The sequence below is a fragment of the Cygnus olor genome, chromosome 1 (genome assembly GCF_009769625.2).
Source record: "Cygnus olor isolate bCygOlo1 chromosome 1, bCygOlo1.pri.v2, whole genome shotgun sequence".
Taxonomy (NCBI): Eukaryota; Metazoa; Chordata; class Aves; order Anseriformes; family Anatidae; genus Cygnus; species Cygnus olor.
The window spans coordinates 181,933,921-181,956,826 of NC_049169.1; the positions used below are offsets into that span (position 1 = coordinate 181,933,921).

At 40.1% G+C, this 22,906-nt stretch overlaps 1 long non-coding RNA gene across 1 annotated transcript; it reads right to left on the reverse strand.

The window, feature by feature from the left end:
• Window positions 1-21,618: 21,618 nt before the first annotated feature.
• LOC121063637 lies at window positions 21,619-22,588 on the reverse strand. Its single transcript, XR_005816113.1, has 2 exons — window positions 22,461-22,588; window positions 21,619-21,739 (listed from the first exon to the last, which is right to left on the reverse strand). It is a non-coding gene; the product is annotated as an uncharacterized LOC121063637 (long non-coding RNA).
• Window positions 22,589-22,906: the final 318 nt, after the last annotated feature.

Sequence of the window (22,906 nt, forward strand, 5' to 3'; positions counted from 1 at the left end):
CTAGTTCCAGTCATCACCTTGGTTTCTCCTTCTGACAGCTTTTGGAGTGTTTCTGTGGTTATGTAAAACTGTCCACAAGCAATAGTTGGTTGAGGCTTGTATCCTCAAGACCTTTTTCTCCTTTTCTTCCCCAGAGCATAGTTAATTTTCCATCACTATAGAAAACAGACCCTTTGAGTAAGCCTATCTATCTTTCTTAAACTTCACAGCTTTTACTTCAGTTTTATTTTCTTTGAAGGATACCTTTTTTTAATATGTTTTTGTCACTGGGACTGGGGAAAATTTACATTGACAAGTAGTATAAAATTCCACTGGTAAGCAACTTAAACCTAGATGCTTTCCCTGGAGAGCGTGAAATTATGTGATTATACTGTATATTTATGTACCCTTGCAATTTTTCTCCTTTTATAGTCTCCTGAAATTCCCTCTTGATCCCTTGAGATAACTTAATGCTACCCACAAAGGAGCACGTCCCAGATGCATCTGCACACAGAGTGTGACAATGGTACTCAGCTGAATGCTGAGTTCAGTGAGTTAGGGACCAAGGAGTCTCTGTAACTCTCACATTCTTGTTATTCATTCCAGATTTATGTGTGTCAGTCCTACTTTGGTTAGTAGTCTTCACAACAGAGATAAAGGAGGGGAGATGTTCCTGACATGGTGAACTTTCTGAGGATGTTCACAGGGGTTTGTGAAAAGAAATGAAGGTGTCTTTTACAAGAATGAAGTCCTCAAAACATTTGAAAGGACAGGTGCAGAAAATTTCCCTTGGACAGGTATTTTCCTTTTAATTTGTAGTGTAATTCATTTAGGCAATTTATTAAGGATGTGTTGGAAGGCGAGTGAGAAATGGAATTATTTTCCTGGTTTAAAAACAGCTTGTTTAACATTTATGCATGCTGGGCTGGGTCTCCAGATGGTATAAACTGGCATAGATCCATTTAATTTCAATGGATCTATGCCAATTTCCAGCAGCTGAGAATCTTGCCCAGTAAGTCACTTTTGGTTGCATGACTTTGATTCAGTGCTAGCAAGATCTAAAGAGTCAGTCCCTGAAGTGATGACTTTTTTTTTTATTTTTTTAACTTTACCAAAACGAACCATTCCTTTTTAATGATTGTCATACAGCTGAGTGAGCACACACATAATCTATTCTGAACAGACACAAGTCCATTTTCCCATCTACCTTTCATTACTGGTGGTGTGATAACTAACTGTGTGTCTTTCTTCTTCAGCAAGATCTAAATGAGAAGATTTCCACATGCATTAGTTTTGTTATAACAGCTGAGTTTCATACGGAGAGCCTGAGAGTACAGAGCCTCTGAACTGTGCTCCCCCTTGGGAGATAAATGGGGAGGTACCCACGGAGTTATAGCCTTTAGTGCATACATGGATCTAGCTTATACAATGCATCTGCATTAGGAACTCACCTGACCATCACAGCAATATTTGATCATATTAGCTTTTAATGTATTCAACTTGAGATATTCACTGTGTGATTATAAAGACAATGCTATGCAGGCCATTAATGCCAGGCTCTTCTGTGATAAAGGCAGGCTCTAGCATAATGCTTCAGTGTCTTGAACAAAACGTTGGAAGAGGGGCAGAGACTGAAGATTCAAACCACACTTAGACTTTTGAAACACTATTTCCTCCTGAAAACTTACTGCTATTGAATGCGTGGTGGGGGTGACCCTGGCTGGCAAGCACCCAACCAGGTGCTTGCTCATTTCCCTCATCAGGACCGTGGGGGAGAAAATAGGAAGAAGAGGAGCAAGAAAGCTCATGGGTCTAAATAAAGGCAGGGAAATCACTCACCAGCCACTGTCATAGGCAAAACAGAATTAACTTGGGGAAATTAATTTAATTTAAAATGTTTAATTACTGATTTGGGTATTGGGAAACAAAGATGACAAACATTCAAACGCTTAGGGAAAACACCTTTTCTCCCCCTTGTCACCCACTGACACTGTTACCACCACAGGTGGTATCACTCAGTCTGCTTGGTGAGGTGATAGGTGGTGCAGGACATTTAGATCAGCGTGTAGCAGTTTCTTTCTGCCACTCCTTGTTCCTTACTCTTTTCTTCTGCTGTTCCTTCTTTATTGTTTCCTCTGCTCTGGCATAGGTTCTCTGTGGGCTGCAGTCCCTTTGGGGAACTGTTGTGGGGTCAGCTAGAACTGGTTGTCTGGCACAGGGCAGACCCTCACCTCCCACAGATGTATACCAAGTCGTGCCCCCCCCTACTCCCACCCCTGACTGCCAAAACCTTGCCACAGGCACCCAATATGGTCTAGAAGCTATCTTAGTATCTGAGCAGAACACCTGAGCCACAGGTAATTGGGTGGTAAAAATATCACTACATGCTTCATTTGTGCTCTTCATCAAAGGCCTGCTGTTGGCCCTCTTATGAGACAGGACACTGGGCCACTTATATCCTTGGTGTGACTCAGTTTGGTTTGTTATTTTACTTAAAATTACATTATGCTACATTATTTCAGTCGTCCACTGAAGGTTAGCAGCCCAGCATTTGTGTAGCACAGAGCAGAGGAACACACAGATGTCGTTGGAAGTACAGGGACAGCAGCTCCTCTGAGACCACAGGGTTAGCAGGATTCAAACTCAGCAGCTCCATTGTAAGGCTATACTGATGTGTTATTTTCATTTTTTTTTTTTTTTAATATGAATGCTAGAATGAAAAAGAAAATCTTAAAAAAGTTTTGCCATCTTCATCCCCATGATCAAAAATTGCAGCCATTTCAATAACATTAATCTGCTGAGATATTAAGCCATTGAATGAGTAGTTTTGATTTAATGAATTTCTCTCATCTCAGCTTATTTTCTACTCCTCTTCTAGCTTTAATAGCTAGCTGCTTAATATGAGAGCTGTTCCATTTCATTACCTTTCTCCTGTTTTTTTCGTGAGGTGGAACTAATGCAATGCAAATTATGATGCCTGTCTCTGATTTTTCTATTAGGCAACTTAGGATTCCATACAGCCTGTGTTACTGAGTGTGGAGTTAGAAATATATTAGAATTTGTGATGAAACCCTGGAGTTTGCAGTATCTCAGGCTTGGGGATTTTTTTTTCAAATAAGTAATGATATTCAATGATACTCAAGTTCTTGATGAATGCCTTTTCTGCAAAATATGTTACACACACACACACTTCAGTTCTGTTATTTCCACCTGATGCAGTTTCATATCAACTTCATAATTCATATAAAATTTCTTATGTAGAGCTAAGCACAGTGTGAGCTCAATCATGCACTAAAGCTGCAACAGTGCAATATGAACTAAGGAAGACTGTGTTGGACTGTTGGTTAGGGTTGGCAAAACCAAGTTTAGGAAATAGTTGAATGAGTTGTATCATGCCAGAAGGAATGGGAAGGTAGCTATTAACACACACTGGTTCCTGAAGAGCTAGAGTTACCTTAGCAATCAGAGCAATTTCCTCTTTGAGTAAAGAGGAAATAATCTTTGGATTAAGCTCTGTAACATATGCATATGCTCTTTGACTATGTAGTCTGTGCAAGAGATGCTGCAGACTGCTGCTTTTGAAAATCTTGTATGTGGTGTGTGTCTCAGTTAACTTTTGCCTCATTAGTTCCTCACTTTTGTTTTATTTCAGAGAATAAAACTTGAAGGGATTTCCTGGGCAGTTGTCATGGTCAGTCATACTAAAGAGTACCCCTTTCATGTCTGTCCTGAAACTGTTAAGTCTCTTTACCCCAGTATTTTGAAAGATGGGTTGTTGTGCAGCCTCACTTTCCTGATGATTAGAAGTTTTATTTCTAAGTGAGATTTTCAGTGTATACATAGCCAGCCTCTCTTTACTTATATATTAGTTATTTTTTTTTCTGCAGTGAATTTATGATGTTCTCCCTTTAGAAGTTTGATTCCCTTTTCATAGAAAGAGGTCCTACCCCTTGTCTGCATTTGCTTTAATGCTAAATGAGCCAAATTCTTTTCTTTTCCCACTCTACTGTAGCAATGCTCTTCCTGAAAGTAGCAGAAGCAATTGGTGTAGTTCCCCATCTGGATTACCTAAGATGCCTCCCATCCCTCCCAAGTGGAAAGCAGATTTTTTTTTTCCTCCCCAGAATGTTTTAATTTCCTTTGCTGACCTAGATCATCCTGAAACTATGCTTTCCTGCACTCTCTGTCTGATGAGATGCAGCTTTCTTTGCTGACTGCTGCTTTTCTTCCATTCCTTGCATGTTATTTGCTCTTTCTAATAAGTTACAGAGGAGTTTTCTCATCAGTTTAGGTGTCTAAACCTCTTCTAAAAGTTTATTTCCTTTTGTGGAATATGGGTATCTTTTCCTGAATTAAACTTTAGTGCTCCTTTACTAGACTGTTTCCCTTATCACTAGATACAACAAGGGATGCCCGTGAGAAAATGACCAAGTCACGACAATGGACAGCAGGCAGCATTTTATTGGTCAGGAAAGGGAAACTCTAAGGAGGTTTGGGAAAACCAGCAGAAACAAAACATGCATAGAATACAGGAATTTGCAAGGGAACAAAAAGTGTTACTATTTCCAGGAAGTAAATTTTTGGCTTGGTGGCAAGGCCACTAGGAAATCCTATAGAAGTGTTAGACCATGAACATATTTGGTAACTATGCCTGAAAGGAAACCCTCAAGACAAACTTGGCTTGTGAATACCCTATGAAATTGGAGAGAACCTCAAATAACCCTTGTGATTCAGGAAATATCCGAGGATACAGATGTTGCATGAATGAATTGGTTGAGCGCCTAAAAGGAGGATGAGCCTGATTCTTGAATGGGACAATCTACTTGATTGGAAGAGAAATAATTGCAAGGAAGAATTTTAAGAAAATATGTCTATTTTCACACTGAGGTCGGGAAAGACCTGTGTGTGTGTGTGTGTGTGTTTATATCTTGCTTTAAGGGATTCCACTCTAACATGTCAACATTATAATCAAGTACCAGAGAATCTTTTTTTTTTTTTTTTTTTTTTCTCAGAAGAACATGTGGTGGGCTTTTTGTTAGGTTAAATGAATAGATAGTTTGGGAGAATTGAACTTGTTTCATCTTGTAATTGTGATAATTGTATTTTGTTTTCCGTCTGTATGTGTGAGAATGGAAAGAATGGGCAACATTAAATTCAAAGGTTTGTAAACAGGTAAAATGGGAGTGGAAAAAGTATTAATGGACTAGTTTCTTATTTAGCTTAAATATTTCTCAAATCTTCTTTCAAGAGCGAAGAGACAATCCAGATGCAACCTTTGGCTCAGAAAGTCTGTATACTGACTGGTGTGGAAATGATCTCTATTCTGAAGATGTTTGTTTACTCTGTCCCTAAGTGTTCAGTGCTGTCTATTCTCAGAAGATATTTGCCAAACGTACTTTTTGTCTGGCCAAGTACAGCTGTTCTGATACAGCATTCTCAAAAGTCTGTGGGGATACATGCTTGCAGATTTGGTCTACGTGATAAGCTCTAATGCCTTGGAAGGAGCATCTTCAGTATCTGTAGAAACTGCTCCAACTGAGCCATGAGGTGGGGTGTTTATGGGTCTCAAATATCAAGATTACTTTTGAACAGTGGGGCTTGCAAGGTGGGAATGCGGAAGCCATTCTGCAGAAGCCAAGTCCAAGACTCAGGCAAGTCTTAAGGAACAGTGGAATAAAATTCTAGGAAGAGATTAAGGAGATCTGGAGAAATGCATGTGAGACCTTCCAAGCTACAAAGGCACACACAGTGCTTTGTGATCCATATTTTTTTTGGCCGAAGTTACAGACCAAGTAGTTGATTTGTCCTGAGAATGCTTCTAATACTAGAGTTCTAAAACAGTACAATATAATGTGGCAATGAGTGTAGGTAGCTACGCCCAAAAGATCACTTTTGTGCAGGAGTGATTAGTTTGACAAGCTCTGACTCATACTGAAACCACTGCGAATACCTGGAGAAGTAACTGGTTACTAACACAAGTAAAGACTTTGAAATTTGCATCCACTGTCCCATAACTTGGTTCCTATCTGGGATACTTTTTGAGTCCTTGGTGGTTTTACTGCTCATGAATAATGTGACCTTCCCAAACATATGGTGAGAAATTTTAGCCACTTAGTTTTTGCATCAGTAATTTGTAATTCATGTATCACATACTTTTCCATATTTGATCTAATCTAATGTGTTTAGGACGTTTGTTTAAAATAAATGATTACTGAGCTACAAAAAGTAAGCTAACATATTTGTTAACTTTCCACATATTCCATGATTTTAATGCTTTTAAAAAATCTGTCCAGGATTTTGGATCCATATTGATTGAAACACTTGCTAGCACAGTAGGTCAAAAAACCCTGCTGAAATTTGTCAAGGCAAAACACATAACTCATCTTCAATTCTAGCAAATGTCACAATGAGTTTTTACTAGATTCTGAAAAGTGTGGTTGTGGTGTTTTTTTTTTTTTTTTTTTCCTTCCAGATTAACCAAAGAGGTGTCAGAGATGTTTCTTACCTGACATGCAAGTCAGATACCAGATGCCTAACAACACCAGTGCTCTGAAACCCCAGCCCAAGCATCTCATTAATGCTTTCCTCAAGTTTTGAATAAAGCTGGTTTTCAAAATTTGGCTCTGGTTTATCAATGAAAATGATCCTTTCTGATTCTGGGTGTTGAAATAACATAATCAGGCCTGCCAATTTATACAGTGATAACACAGAGATTATTTGGGGTTCAAAATGAGGAGATGAAACCATGGTTCATATGTTGCTGTTTCCATGACTTTTGACCTGACCACCTGGTGACATGACACCTTGTAAGAAATGCCAGAGCAGAATTACAGTCCTAATGATAATTAAATGCTGCTGCTTTACTTTCAGAAAATACATTTTTTTCCCTTTTATTTCATTTCCTAAAAAGAGAGACACGGGAGGAAATTGCTAGAGGCAGGTTATGATTTTTAATGTGTAGGACACATACATTTGTGCTGAACTATCACCAGGTGACCTATGTAGCATGTGAAGCATATTATAACATACTCTACTTACTGGAGATGCTGCAACAATACTGTAATGTTGTTTGCTTGAGAAGTTGTGTGTAAAAATTACTGAAATGAATATTTATAAGAAGTGATGGTCATTATCTATCTATATTCTAAGAGTCCCTAAGAATGCAAATTAAAGCCCAGATACCTTTTGCCTTAGGCAATATCTCTTCAGTCTGAGGATGTGTGACCTATGGTCACAAAATCACAAAGGCTGCAGTGCTGTTTCTGCAGCAGTGCTTGCACAATTTAACCTTGAATTTCTTCCCAATCTTACTGCTGTCCATGCTAAGGTCCTCCATTATGCCAGTTCAGCCTGCAGTCATTGTTGCTACAGGTATAATTTTGCTCTTGGCTTTACTAGAGTGTCTTAAAAAATCAGCTGGATGGATTCCACTGACTTCTCTGTCTTCACCATTATCTGCTCTTTCTCCCATCACCATCATGTACAAATTTTGCCACCAGTAGTTCCGTATTAAATCCTAGGTTGTTGTCAAAATGTTGTAGAACATTATGCCTGTCATCCACCCTTATAAGAACCTTTTTTCAATGATCAGCATTCATCTCCATTCATGACTTCTTCAGATTTTCCCTCCATTAATCCTTTGCACATTTATCATCACTCTATTCATATTACCATAGAATAACTTAGCTTGGAAGAAATCTCTGGAGCTCATCTGATCTAACCCCCACTCAAAACAGGGCCAGCTATTGAAGTTAGAGCCAACTATTGTGCAGTACTGCTATTTAATGAGCATGTTGTGCTAAGTCAAATGGATTATGGTCTATCATATGTGCTGGGTTACCTTCATCAAGCAATGCTTCAATGAGAATATGAACCCTTAGAGTTCCTTCCATACCTACTTTTTTGTGTTTCTAGTGATTTGAGAGGTGTTAGGGAAAACCTATTTTCCATCATCTATTAGAGTGTCATTTATTTTATTTCCCACTAACTGATTCTCATAGCAACAAGTAAACAGAAAACTATTTGGTGAGAAAATTTGCACTCGTTTAGAAACAGAGGATTTTTTGCTCTGCATCACCCTTTGTTTCTCTCCTTCTTCCCTGATATTTATGAGTTTTCTATTCTTTTCTCTGCATTTCCTTCCCCTGGTAACTCTTAATTCCCTCACCCTTTGTATTTCATCTGCACTCTCTTTGGACGCACCAGGGATAAGCTGATATGATCTAAATTCTGTTTACAATGTATAGTCTATACTATGCACCAGCTCTACAGCTGTAGGTGTTTTACCTATACACATATAACACATATGTGTGTATACTTTATTTTCTCTTTCTGAGAAGTGATGCTTGGTTTTGGGGAGAAGCTCTTGCACAAGCATTTTCATGATTTCAATTCAAAGAAAGTCACAAAGCAAAAAAAGATGAAAAGGCCAGAAATGTGTTTGTGAGTTGGGGCAGGGGTTGCACTTTTAGGCCTGTGTAACAGCTCAAGACTTGGTCTTTCCCCTAGAAATAGGCTGTGCTATTTAACTTACAATAAACTAGAATAACTGAGGTAACACAAAATGCAAGAAAAGGTGTAAGAAGCTGTAAGAGAGGGAAGAGGGAACAATACTTCAATGGGGTAATTACTGTGCTAGTAAACTACACAACACTCGGCCAGAGCAATTGGCCTAACATGGCTCACATCTCTTCAGCTCACTTTTTTCTATCCAGAAACATGTTGGTCTTGTCCATATTGCCTGGTGGCAGAACTAGTCCTCAAGTCCTACATTTTCATCTTATTAAACTATTAGTTAAGGAGTGGTAGGATTTCCCTCAGTGGCTGACCTAGACGTTATGTTACCATGGTCCTTATGGTCCTTACCTCCAGCTTTTGGTGCTGGAAATATCACACAATAGCCCTCTTTCCGACCACTTCAATTAGTGACAAATTTGTGATCCAGCCGGTAGTATGAACTTCTGTTGCCATCTGGGTCTTCAGAAAGTTTCTCTCAGGAGGATATCCTTTATGTAATGTGTATAAAGGATACGTTATTACCCGTGAATGTAGTAAGAGGATTAATTTATACACCTAAACACACTACGCATCCTGTACAAGATGTATTTTGCCCTTTGCACTTCTAATCTGCAATAAAGTACACATGCAAAAGAAAATGCAGTCATTTTGACTGAATCCTGTCTGCATACCCCTTTTCTAAAAGGCCTCTTCCTTTCACTGTCTTCTCAGTGTTCTTTCTTTCAAGATGACCAGTGAGAAAATTAGATTAATGTGCCTAACTCTCAGGTATCACAATTGCAAATATAATTTTGGTTTAGTGATAGTCTTCAATTTCATTGAAAAAAATCAAAGACATGGATGGAGGTAGATGAGTTCATAACAGAAGCTGAGAAGATGACAAGCTGGAGATGTTCTTTGATGAAAGTCGTTAGCTGTCATTCCAGTTCCAACTTTCTTTCCAACCATGTTAGCAAATTTTGTTCTTCTTTTAAGGGCTACGCCTGGACTGTGCTATTTGCTTGATTCGGAGAATATGGAAGAGGTTGAGTAGATTCTCATCAACTGTCTTTTTTTTTTTTTTGGCACTGAAGCAACTTGGTTAACATGCCATAGCTTTTCGGCGGGGTTGGTACAGAGTATTCTGGCTCCAGCTTGTGCCTTTAACTTTGCCTCAGGGTCTGAGGTGTTCTTACAGCCTTTTGAATATCTGTGGTTAGGACAAAATCTTGTCATCATGGTACACCATGGAAGTAGCTGGTAGATTCTGAGCCTGGTAATAATCAGAAAAAAAAAAAAGAATAATTAGGCAGCTGAAAGAGAAAAAATGCATGTTGCTTAGAAGTGGTAGACTTTCACCTCTTGGTTGTGTAGCAGAATTCCTATTAACACAGAGGAGTGAGTTTATTACCTCCTAAAGCAAGAGAGGGCAAGTTCAGGCTTGAACTTCTTTCATTTTACATAGGCCAGAGGCACAACTTTACTGGAAGCTTTTTTAATGCTAGGTGTGTCACAAGGATGGGAGGCATGAGAAAGGGTGTGTTTTGGAAAACTGTAGTGGAGTTGGGCAAGGGCCACTGGCCAGCTTCCTTTTCATACCGAAAGTGCAGCTGGCTTGTCATATGGACCTATGGCCAGATCTGGATTCAAGCTGCTAATAATATGTTATTTTTCTCCTTCAGGCCCCATTTACAGCTTTAATTAAATAGTACTTGCAAAATTTTGCTTCCTGGCATTTGCAGTTGTGCCTGTTCAAATGCTTTTATGCAAGCAGAAAAGTTTCAGGCCTGCTGTACCACACTTGTAAAGGCATGGGCCCAGCTCATCTAGGCAAGTACGAGGAGTTAGTGCAACCACAGAAGTCTTTGGCCCAGAGGTGGATTTACCAATAGAGGAAGATGGGGAGGAAGAAAGAGTGGGGAAAAGGGACTAAGGTGACAAGCTATCTCTATCTATACTCTATCAGTACTGGGTCACAAGGAGCAATGGACCATCTACCGCAGTATCCTCCAGTCTCCATACAATCACATTCTACTCTACAGAGCTACTAAAAGCTTCTTCTCTGTCAGAACACCTCTATTGCTTACTGGAGAAACACTGAGTTTCCATTTGCACAATCATTCAGGCCTTGGTCACACTGATTATGCCTAAAAAAATTAATTGGAGCAGATTCAGGCCACATCATTTACCTTTGGATATATACAGAGCAGCGTTAGATTGTTATGAATTTCAGGAACTGGCAGCCAGAGTGTATTTGAGGTGAATGACCTAGAAACAAGCTCCGTATCTCATTACTCTCAGCCATCCAGTGTGATTTACTGAGTGGGACAATTTTGGCCCACCCTGCTTTCTGAATCTGTCAAAATCTAATATTTTTGACACTGACCTGTAAAGCATGCAACTGATACTTTAAATGAGGAACATGACAAAAATAGCAGAGAAAGCTTTTAATTATATGGGATTATTCTTAACATACTACTTTTTCCATAACCTCAGGCTTGGGACTCAGCATTTCTGATTTCGGTAATTTGCAGTCAGATAATACTATGTCTGTGGGCAGGAGGGATAAATTTAGATCTGAAATGAATGACATGCATTGTAATGAGGTGCAGGCAAGGTAAGGGATCATCAGCAAGGAGTTATTTAGGGGAAGATGAACTGGAGGACAATCCAGGAAAGAAGAGGCAAAACACTCTGAGGATAGAGATTCCAGTCACTTCAGGAAATAATGAGTAGGCATTCTCTTCAAGATAATGTGAAAAGTGGCTGGTAAACCATTTTCAAAAGATGGTTGTGTAAGTGGCAAGGAAAATGCAGAGCTAAACATGTGGCATTAAGGAACCAGGCAGCTCGAGGTTGAAGGAGAGCAATGGCAAAGCAACATATTTACTTTGCAAATCTGCAAGAACAGGTTGATGGAAGGGTCAAGCAAATATGCTTCCAGATAGGACAAATTATTTAACAGTTTAGCTGGATTTTCTCTGGGCCCAGTAATAAAATGGACCTTTGTGAATCAAATGACTGGCTCTCCTGAGCAAAAGCCAAGTCAGTTTGGTTCATGAGACAGCTGTCATCTTTTTGAGTGCTAAAGAAAGAGTGACCAAACCATTGCAGGAGCCAGTGAAGAAGAAATCTCAGGTTTTAATATTTTGTAGTAACAGATTTCAGATTCATTTATGTTTCTTACCTGTGTCTAGTATCATACTCAGTTGTCTTGATACTCAGTACCCACAAAACTATATCGTCCTCTACCAAGTGAATTTTCAAGTAGTATGAAGACTATCATTATGAGTAAGTCTGAGCTAAAAGATCATGTTGAAAGTGGTATTCTTCAGAGAAGTAATAGACTGACAACTCCTGGATCTGTAATGACTGTGATGTCAGTTGAGTGACAAACCTGAAAACTTAGCATCCAACCTTTCCCTTCTTTGTATGTCACAGTGTTATTAGCTGACTTTCAGTATCGACACAGAAAGTGAAGAACTACCTATCAATTACCAAAAGGTTTCCCCCTCTGAATGTTCATGCAAGGAGTGTTCCAGGTGACTTTTGGATGATTCGTCAGTTATCACTGCCTGAGTCATGCATCCCTCTGAGTGGGTGAGGCTATGAACTTCTTTGTCTTCTGATATTGTAATTTGCTATGACAAAAAATTACCTGCTGGCATTCAGGTTTTACAAATCCATGTGAGGACTGAAAATGGCAGAAGGACTGAGAAACAAAGTCCATCAGGGACAGTCACAAGAGTTTTGAAAGGAAAGATAAATGTTGATTGAACATGCCAAGACAGCATCTCATGACAGTTGGGTTTTAGCATGTGTTATGTACTAGCAGTTATAAAACAAAGCAGGTGCCCGTGCAGATAATTCGATAAAGGGACAGCTGTAATGGCACTCCCCCTTGGGTGACTCTTCTTTAATAACATATCTGTAGTTGTAGATCTCGAAAATCAAAGTCAATAGAGCAGCCCAGAAAGGTGAGACTGTAGGAGTGGATGGGAATTTTTCATTTACTGTCTATTCTCTTTATTAAAAAACAAAACAAGCCAAAATAAAACCAAACTAAAACATTTGTAAAAATGCAGTGTAGTTTTATGAAATACGAACATTAGATTTACTTATCATCTGCTGTCTAAGAATAGGAGCTTTAATTCCTGTCACTCAGCACTCAGGCTTTTCCTGTTATCGACTGATTTATTTGCAACTCATGTGAAAAACACAAATACTTCCATTCATTGGTACTTTTGCATCAACACAAATGTTGCATTAATAGATAAAATGCAGAAATACTCCCCTCCTCAGTGGTAGGCACTACTGGACTGCACCTGCAGGTATTGATTTCATCCTGGGACACTGCAGCGCTGGCTGTGGAAAGACAATGACCTGGAGGTGAATTTGTGCTTTGTTGGGGTTGACCTGTTATCTGCCTGAGAAGCTCAGTACCCCTGTGTGAACGTGACTGTGGTGGTGGCAATGAGAGGTCTGGTACAGGAGCAAGTCTGAGAACCTCTGACTGAGAGCTTCTTATGGATAACACAACAAAACCAAGTTTTATTCTCAGGAGAGGAGGTTGTGCTGGCTCTGCTTATACTGGGCATTCAGGGTTTTTAAAGATAGAAAGTTTTCTTTCACTTCATGGGAGTCCACATCATGGAAGGACTTCACTGATGTAAAATTGATAAAGGGGCAACAGGCACTAGCCCAGTGGCAGAGGCAGGCACGTAGTTACAATTGAAGTAGCCTCCACTCTGTCAACTGCCTTGTGCCATTAAATATATGGCAGAACAAAGAAAAAACTTGCTGAATAACCTCTAGAGTCCAAGAAATATTCAGAACGGTGCAGTACTCAGGGAGGTGAGGCATACATCTTAAGTCTTTGTAAGAAATACTGAAAAAATAGCAAGCCTCACTGCGTAGGCTGTCCTCTGTACTCCAACTTGATCACTTTTGGGCTGATCCTACAAAAAATGTCATCCACGGAGCAGGAAAATGTATAAATGTTAACAAGAACAACGTTGTTCTACACATGACTACTATCTACTAAAATATGCTGCTGAGGCTTCAGAGCTGGAAAATCATGCCTTACACCAATTTACACTGTATTCACTGACTGATAATGGGAAAAAAATTGCAGTGAATATCATGAGCAATGGGAAGATAGCATCCTTCACCTGCAGTGGTTAGCTGGGAGGGAAGCAAGATTTTCCATGAATGAGTGGCCAATTTTGGGGAGAGGTGGGGAAGGGGAAAAGGGGAGAATAGTGCTGTTTGTTTTGCTAAAAGAAACATATATAATTTATCTCATATTTACCAGTCACAGTTTTTGGCTTCACAAGATTCTAACAGCCACGAGATATGGCATCTGTTAACTAAACAAAGTCTTCTAGCACTGAGGTTCCAGCTACTTCTCTAAACTTCAAGAAAGCAACAAGATGTGTAGGTTTGTTTATGTCTGTTTGTAACTATTTTGATGGTTTCTAAGTGGTAATAATTTGAAATATTATTGCTTTTCTCCATATAATTTGCCTGTAACATAACAGCTAAATATATCTTTTCTCTCCCAGTATACAGGGTAAGGCTGTTGCTGTAAAAGATGTCAGCTCATAGAAGAGTTCTGTGATGATTTTCCTGCCTCATAGAGCATTTTGCATTCACCCTTTTTATGAGAGGCCAGGTGTGTAGGGAGAGGTAATAGCTTGTACTAACTGACTGATGTTCTAGGGAAAATGACACATTTCTAGGCACACACATCCTTGACTTTCATAGTGACTTATGAGTAATAGATCCAATACCAAAAGAAACAAGTGACCAGCCACTAAAGGTTGGAAGAAATTATAAATGAAACTTTTTTTTTTCTTTGTCTTTATTCTGGAAATTTACTGTAATTACCTGGTTGGGAGGATAGTGCATGCATAGAGCCAAAACTTGATTAATGTTAATTTTAGAGCAAACAGAGCCAGGAAAGGCCAATGTGCTTCACAGCTAAAAATACACTTTCGTTGAGGGATGTGACATCTGTGGATTTACAACCCAGTAATTATTTGTGAATAATGATTAGCTGTCCTCATATAATTAACTTGTGAGGCTTCAGCAGTGTCTGGTTATCCTTAGAGGCACCAATCAGTGTTGATTTTCAAATCAGAAAAGCTAATCCAGAAACAACTACAAACCCAGGTGATCCTGCTTTCCTCATTGGAACCAGCTGGTTAGTTTCTCTAGGACGTAGGACTAGAACAGTGCAGTAAAACAAGGCTATTTTAAATATCGTTCACAAAGCTGCAAACACTTAGCTTTGTGTCAAAGAAAACCCCAAAATTCAGTTTTGCTGAATTAGAGATGTATGGATTTTGCTCTGACAAACTGTCCACTACTTTATTTGATGCTTTGCATATATTCATTTGCTCTGAGGGTTACCGTTGTATAAACAGAACACTTGTTCATAGATAAGAGGTAGAGATAAAAGCTAGGGTGGGCTACTCTTCAGTCATCTTGTCTGACCTTCATAATCTGGGAGACGTGATTTCACTAATATTTCCTGCACTGCGCTAAGGTTTTGATGTTGGATTAAAGAACATCTCTTAGTCTTGGGTTTTTGCACGACAAAGAACCCTCCATGTCCTTCATTAATTTTGTTCCAAACCCCCATGGAGGTATGTATAATCAAATCAGCTGAAAGCTTCTTTTGGTTAAATTAAATTCATGGAGGGCAGCATAGGTGCTTGGGATGAGTTGTATCTTCGGCTACCTAAACTTCAGAAGGATCTAGTCGAACGTAGTTTTCTACAGTCCTCCTGCAGTCAATGGGGAAAGATGATTCATTCAGAAGATTACTCATCCAATTCATTTTAGACACTTCTTTCAGGATGAGATGAATCATTCTCTGGAGACACCTATCTGCCTCCATGGACTGCATTTCTATTTTAGACTAGGTACCTAGCTTTTTGGTGGCTGAAATTAGGCGAGATGACTCTCACCATCACTGTTAGCCATAACAATATCCTTTTTTTTTGAGGGTCAGAAAGAGTTTTATGACCCTTTTGAAATATGTGCATCAAAACTGCATAGAATTTGTAAAAACTGTCTCTCTATCATGAGAAAAAAATCTTAGTATTACTTCCCTACTTCATGATCTTTCCCAGTGCGTATACCCAAGGATAGATGTACATCCCTTAGGCACCACATTATGCTAAAAGTTCATGTTCTATTAAATATTGGCCAAGATTCTTGGGTCCATGTCCCAGTCATTAACCTCAGAAAATATTAGTGTTATATATTCTCCACTTCTATTGAGGCTATAGCATGCAAAAATAAAAAGGCTGCATTTGTGAAGGAAAAAGGCAAAGTAAAGGAAGCAGAGTTTAATTTCTTTAAATTAAAAGAACATCATTTACCTTCCCCTTCCATATAAAATACACCATACATCTTATGGACTTCATTGTCTAGTTTAAAACATGCCAAACTCAGCCACAGATTAGAATATACTTTAGAAATATATCTGATTTAACAGTTCCTAGCTCTTTCTGACATAAAGAATATGGAACAGAAGTTTTCCTGTTCCTACTTTCAGGGATTAAATGACTGGCCTAGTGAGTTGGACCAGCATCAGAATTAGAGCTCATCTGCATAGTTGTTTTTAACATGCTATCTTTTCCCTTGAGGAAAAAGAAAAAAAAAAGATTTTTTGTCCTTTTTGTACTCAAATGCAAAACAACCAGTAAGAGATGTCAGAGGGAAGGATAGGGAAGGATGCCCAAGTAGATTCAGCAGGGCTTAGGGGCAAGCATCACAAGCAGTGGAGAATTCAAACAAAAGAAAGGAGTAAGTAAAAAGCAGATATTCTTTGGTTTAACTAATAGAAAACCTGCAGAAATTCATTAAAACCTGTTGGTTCTGAGCAAATCTAACATTTGGATTTTTGTGTTCATCTGCCATTTATGTCACTAGAAAACATTTCAGCTTCCTAGTTGGGTAAGATTTATACCATGAGAATAAATACTGAATAGTAATTCCTCTAACACAGAGGTTAAGCCCCTTGTTTATTGTAAATGCTGATATTCAGTTAGTTTCCAAACATGTATGTGAAACTAAAAGTTGACTTCAACTGTGATTTGAACATACATTTAAATATTCTTTGCAGTAACATGACTACATATGAAATCTGTGAAGTTGGCATAATAATTTTCATCTTGAAGCCAATGTTGTCTAAAACTTAATCACCAAGAGATAAAGAAATCTCATTCTGGCCTGTTAATCTGGCCTGATTGTAAACGTTTTGCCATTGAGAAACAGTTCTGGTTGTCAAGTCCTAATCACCCAGTGATCACCTAAATCCTAATCCTAATCAGGGATAGAAAAACAAAAAATCTGTGGCATTTATTGCAAGTGTTTGAACGTGGAAACTGGGTTAGTGCTAGGAGAGCTAGGGGTACTTGCCTTTGAGAAGTCTACATTTTAGCCTGATCTCTTTCTTCTGCTCCTCAAAGGAAGGAGTTTTCATGCTTGCAGCTACTTATTTCACCGTCAGACTTGTAGCCCTTTGATGCAATCAGACATGAGCACTGTGCTCAGACCCTTATACTGCCAGGGAAATTGATGGAGAAAAGAAGCCAGCGGAGCTGGAAATTGAATGGCAGGTCTCTGCCTACCAGAAATTTTCAGGGGGTGGGGACCTTTGCCTAGAATTGAGGTCCTGCTTTCTGACCCCTCTGAGCCATGAAATTAGCTTTAGCATGCATATTTTTGCTTCTGAGTTTTTTAACTGCTAACCCCAGGAAGAACAGAGTCAGTATTTTAGATTGAGAACACTGGGCTCTTCCTTCCACATCTGTTTTTTCTGCTGTCAGATGTCAGCCCTTGCAGCTGAAGTCACCTGGTTAATCATTCCTGCCTGGCCAAATGCTCCCTGCTTCTCTTGACTTGGGGTGCAGGACATATAGAAGAAAAATCAATTGGTTGAAACAACATTGGTTCTTATTAGAGAAGTGATCAAAGCAAATGCTGCTATTTCTAAAGATCCATTGCTATGTTTGATTTTTCAATGAGTTGTTTCCCCTTGGTTAGCATTCTGAAGTGCTGTACCCATATCCTGTGGTTTGGTTTCATGCTGTTGGTGCAGGGTAGGCCACTGAGGTTTACGGGTCAACATCTGTAGCCTGACTCCGAGGTGCTGGCCAGGCCAGAGAATAACAGCTCTGGTTTTTCAAATGTGTGGACAGCTGAAACTTTGATGAAACCCTTCTGTCTTCCACCCCTCTCACTCTCCTGTCCCTCCGCTCCAGGAGAGACCTGCAGGGGAGTTTGCACCCCCTCAGCTAAAGGAATTTCTTACATGATAGAGATCTGGTCAAGAGAAGTAAGGACTCAGCTGACTGAAAGATTGGGCAGTTTCCAATTATGAACTCATTCTGCCCAGATAAAATCATATTGCAAAACCACTTGCAGCTGCTTTCTGAGGCTGGTCATTCTTGGACTGTGTCTGCGAGTAGCCTTTTCCGTAGGTTACTCAGACCTAATTAGCAAATTCCTGTTAAGAATGGACATACGCAATGTTAGCCCTGTTGACATTTATGTCCAGGCCTGAACTCACAGTACGTTTGCTGAGACATTTTATAAGGCCCCGCCGCACACCCAGAGCTACTCCTTGCTTTCTCTATCCCCCTTGGTGAGCCTGGCACAGCATCCCCACCAAGACCCTTCATGGCCTGGGTAAGCCACCCACAGACACAGGAGGCTGATTTGGGCATATTGTGGCTCCCCAGCTCATGGGTATGTAATATGGAAACACTGTGTTTTTTAATGGTACAGTCGCTTCATTTTTCCTGCAGCTGCTCCTTAAAGTCAGGCCTCAGGCTAAGTGATTAAAATCTTTTCCTCAGCCTGTGTGTAAAAAGTCCAAACAGCACATGGGGTTTGTGTTGGCTGTGGCTAGCAGTCAGTGAGCATAAAGTACCTGAGCATCTGGGTGTCAGGCCCACACAGGGCACCTCTTGTTCTGGAGTGGTCTCACTGGTGGTACCTCATCTGTTTTGGTATCTGAGGACATCCTTTGGAGAAGGTAATACTGGAAGATAGAAGGTGTCTGAAACACAAGGAGTCTGAACTTTTTAGCTTCTTGTGCAAAATAAAAACCTGTCATTAATGAGAATTTGTGTGAATTATTGCCATGGAGGTGGATGTTGACCCCTCCGGGTCCTGCCCCGGCACTCATCCAAGGAGGACATCCAGGGAAAAGTATCCAGCGCAATTACTCTTGACCCAGTCTAACAACAAATTCTGTGGAGGACCTTGCAACTCTTTTGTCACAACATCATACTTTACTGCCCAGCACTCTCCTGTGCCACACCAGCATATTTTTAACCTCCTCCATCCTGCAACATCTTGCAGACACTGCTTTCTCAGGGTTACCATGTGAGCTACGTGTCATGGAGTACGGGGCTCAGAAGCAGAGAGAGCTAGGACGTAGGGGTGGAGAAAAAAAGGAACCTTGACAGCTAGACAAAGGTAGGTATGTGAGATCAGGGATTAGTAGAGAGGTTCTTGGTCTCTGTTCTCAGAAGTCTCCAGCTCCACTGGCATATTCCCCACCAGCAGCCTTGGTTTGTGGTCCTTCCTCATGTGTCAGCCTACCAAGCTGCACACATCATAGAGAAAAGCAACCTGAGCAATCTGACTGAAATGTCAGCATAGATAATCAGATGACCAGCCTGTAATTAAGGTAGGTTTTACCTTTCCCAGAGTTGCAGGAAGCCTATGGAGTATGCTTTTTGTCCGAATAGATCATCTTATCATTCCTCTTATGGCCCACTGAGATAAATAGGGCTCTTGTAAGACCAAAAAAAAAAAAAAAAAAGAATCTCATTATAGTGAATGTCCAGTGTTTTGCACCCTACAAGTGCATATGGTCCTCTACTGACTATAAGGAAAGCCTGTTCTGATTTAGATATTTGCATTTAGCCAGGTGAGTTCTGTCTTGTAAGTCACTGGTTTTCTCTGCAAATGTCTCTGAGGTGCTTTGACTGTGGAGGCTATGCTAAACACTTAGCTCAAATCTCCAGTGATGATCTGGTATAGCTTTAAAAGTTCACTGTTGTTTTTAGAAGAATCTCATATTGGACCCTTACGATCAGCCCTAGCTTCTCAGAGGACGGCCTTTAAAAATGCCTTCATATTTCTGGACCAAAGGTTTATTTCTGCTCTGTGAAAGGGGCCAAGGGCTACAATACAGAAGTACTTGTAGGGCCTGAAGGACTGTGGCATTATATGGCTTAGAAACAGTAACAAACTGGCAACATAAATAAATCCCTAACTCTAAGCCTAGCTAAAGAGTACATAAATCAATTAACTCCTGGAGGAAGGGGGAATCATAATATCAAAGAGTCACAGGATGGTTTGGGTTGGAAGGGACCTTAAAGATCACCTAATTCCAACCCCACTTCCATGGGCAGGGACACCTTCCCCTAGACCAGGTTGCCCAAAGCCCCATCCAGCCTGAACACCTCCAGAGATGGGGCATCCACAGCTTCTCTGGACAACCTGTTCCAATGCCTCACCACCCTCATACTAAAGAATTTCTTCCTAAAGTCTAATCTAAACATCTAATCATGCAGGGTAATGCTACTAGTTGGAGAGAACTGAGATTCATAGCAACCTCATTATACAGAGCAGATGTCAGCAGTTTCTGGAGTGCCAACAGAAACTAATCAAGAAGTTGCTCATCCCATTCCTATTCCCTTCTGCAACCTGGATGGGATGTTATGCATGTGGAGAGAGTTTGGTATGGATGAAGACTTAACTTTTCTTCCTGGAGAAATGTTAGCAGAGAGAGGAGATAAAACTGAATCCAACAGTTCTGAGGAAGTCTGCTGTTAAAAATATCTAAGGAGAAGAAGGTAGAGTAGAAAGCTTATGTACTGTGACACAGAGAAAGCTAGATATTTAGCATCATCTCATCACACTTCACTGATCATTATTTCTGTAAAAAGAGATTGATTTTATAAAAGCTGCCAGGAAGATCAAGGACAGTACTAGGGAAGGCAACCGGGTCTGGCAAGGAGATAGTTAAAGATGTGGAAGCTTGAAGAAGGGAGGAAGATAAAAATGGATGCACAGCAGAGAGCATTTGGGATGGTATACAACCGGACAGCATTCACTCTGTCGAGAAAAGGAATAAGGTTGAGGTTGTAGATGAAGGAAATATGATACTAGATATTTAACACAATGGAACAATTAAAGCAGAGATCTAAGTGTGAAGGAGAGAGCAAGAGCTTTGGGGTGTCCAGATAGATTGAATTATTAACATTTAACTCCAAAGGAAAATGTATTCTTGTTATTTCTTGGACACAAGGCTTGCACTAATATTTTGGAAGCTTTGTGAACTGCTGGGACACATGGCAAGCCGCTAGGGACACACAACAAATCCATCTAAAACCATCTTGTAGCAGATCCTCTAATTTACACTATTGTTGAATAGCTGTGCACATAAGCTGCCTTTCCTCCAGTCTGTCAAGTCCATGACATTCACTCAAAGGCTGTGTATAATTACTCATGGATTCGTTGAGCTGAAGCCAGACTAAATAGCCTTGTTTCTGAGAAAAGTTACTCACAGTCCTGCTCTTCGGCTGCTTATGACTTGGGCAGTTTGGCAGTATCAAAAACAGGACTTCTTATGTGTTGCATCTGAGGCGTTTGCAGAGATTCTTGACTGAGACTGGGAGGTTTTGTATGTGAAGAGGGGCATCATCTGGGCACGACCTGTGTGTATGTGTGCAAATGCGTGTTTCCGTGTTTGCAGGCACGTGTACACAAGCCATCTTATGTAATTCTTCCCAGAACTCCACCGCTCATCTGCTCCATGCAGACATGACCACACAGAGGCCTTTTATTGTGCTTTATAAATATGTGCCCTTGTTGTCTTATCCCCATTGGTTCTGTTTCCAAGAACAGGATGGATAACAAACCTTCTATTCTCTACTTCTTCTTCTTCTTCCTTTTTTTTTTTTTTTATTTATTCTTGGATCTCTTGAGGTTTTTGTCCCCCTTCTGTTTTCCAAAGAATCTAAAGCATTTTTGTGGTTCTCCTGTAATGATACCATGTCTAAAGTGGAGTGCCTGGCAGACCACAAGATATAATATACAAACAAAGGGTGCATTTGCTGTAACAATCACAAAAACTTTAATGACATTTAACTAAATTAAAGCCATTTTTCCGAAGTCGATGTCCTATGTCAGCAATTTCTTCAGCTGCAGTATCTTCAACACAGCCAGTCTGAGGACCAAAACAACACTACCTGTTGCACCGTGCTTTTTTCATAGTAGACACTCTCACCTTTGATGAAAACCTACCCATAATCTTCATGTTTCTTGCTGTGTCCATGACAATTTAATGGATAACCAGTTAATTTCTTCTGTTTCAAAAGTTATATAGAAAAGTCATCAATTCACCTTCTGAACAATTTTCCATACAATTAATACGTTTATCTGAGAACTACATAACCTATGCTTGAAAAACACATGACATTGGATGTGTCCATTAACTAACTAGTTTTTGCTGCAGTTTGATGTCACTTCCCCTCCCTCACTGGAGAAACATTCATATAAGTGTATAAGCACCTTTTTCCTCATAGTGGCAAGAAATGTGGGAAAAACAATAGATCCCATACCATGTAGGAGAGGCAGAAAGGATGGCTAATGGCACAGTGGCAAAAAGCCAAAGAAAGACAAGGGACAGTCCTGCCTACCACTTGGTGTCAGAGATAGGGATAGGCATAATGTAGGCAAGCTGCCTCAGATGAAGTTTGGTTGGTTGAGGATAAAGTAACCAGAAGCTGGGCCCCCGATATTCAGGAACTAGGCCTGATCAGGTAGGAAGTCCTGTTTTTCCTAAATATATCCCCACTTAGCCAAACTGTCGCAGTGATACAGCGTCCATGGACTTGTCTCTGGTGCCTGTCTGTGGACCAACCCTGCTCCAAGCCCTGCTGTGGTACCTGCAGCATCGCGAGACTGGGCTCCAAACAGCTTCTGATTCTCTGGGACGAGAGAAGTAAAGGGTGGTCAGCTGAGCCACAAGCTTGTTTCCAGGACACTGTGAAGAATGTTTGGACCTTGCAAAGACAGGCAACCTAGTTCACACATCCTCAAAGCCTAGATGTGTTATTTCAGTTCTCCCTCTGTCTGTATCTCACAAACTGCTGCAGAAAGCATGTGTCTGGTGACTCAGAGGAAATTTGTTGTGCAGGAGGAACTTAAATCTGTCTCTTGTGTGTCCTGGGCTCATGCCTTATCAACAAAATTTTACTTTTTGTTTCTCTTTTTGCTTAACAGGTTGTAACATGCTTTTGTTTTTCCACAGAGCTGGTTGCATTTGTGCCTGCATAGTCCACTTCCCTGTTTTGTCAAAGTTCTGCCTTGCAATCAGCCCTGCCTTTGCAGA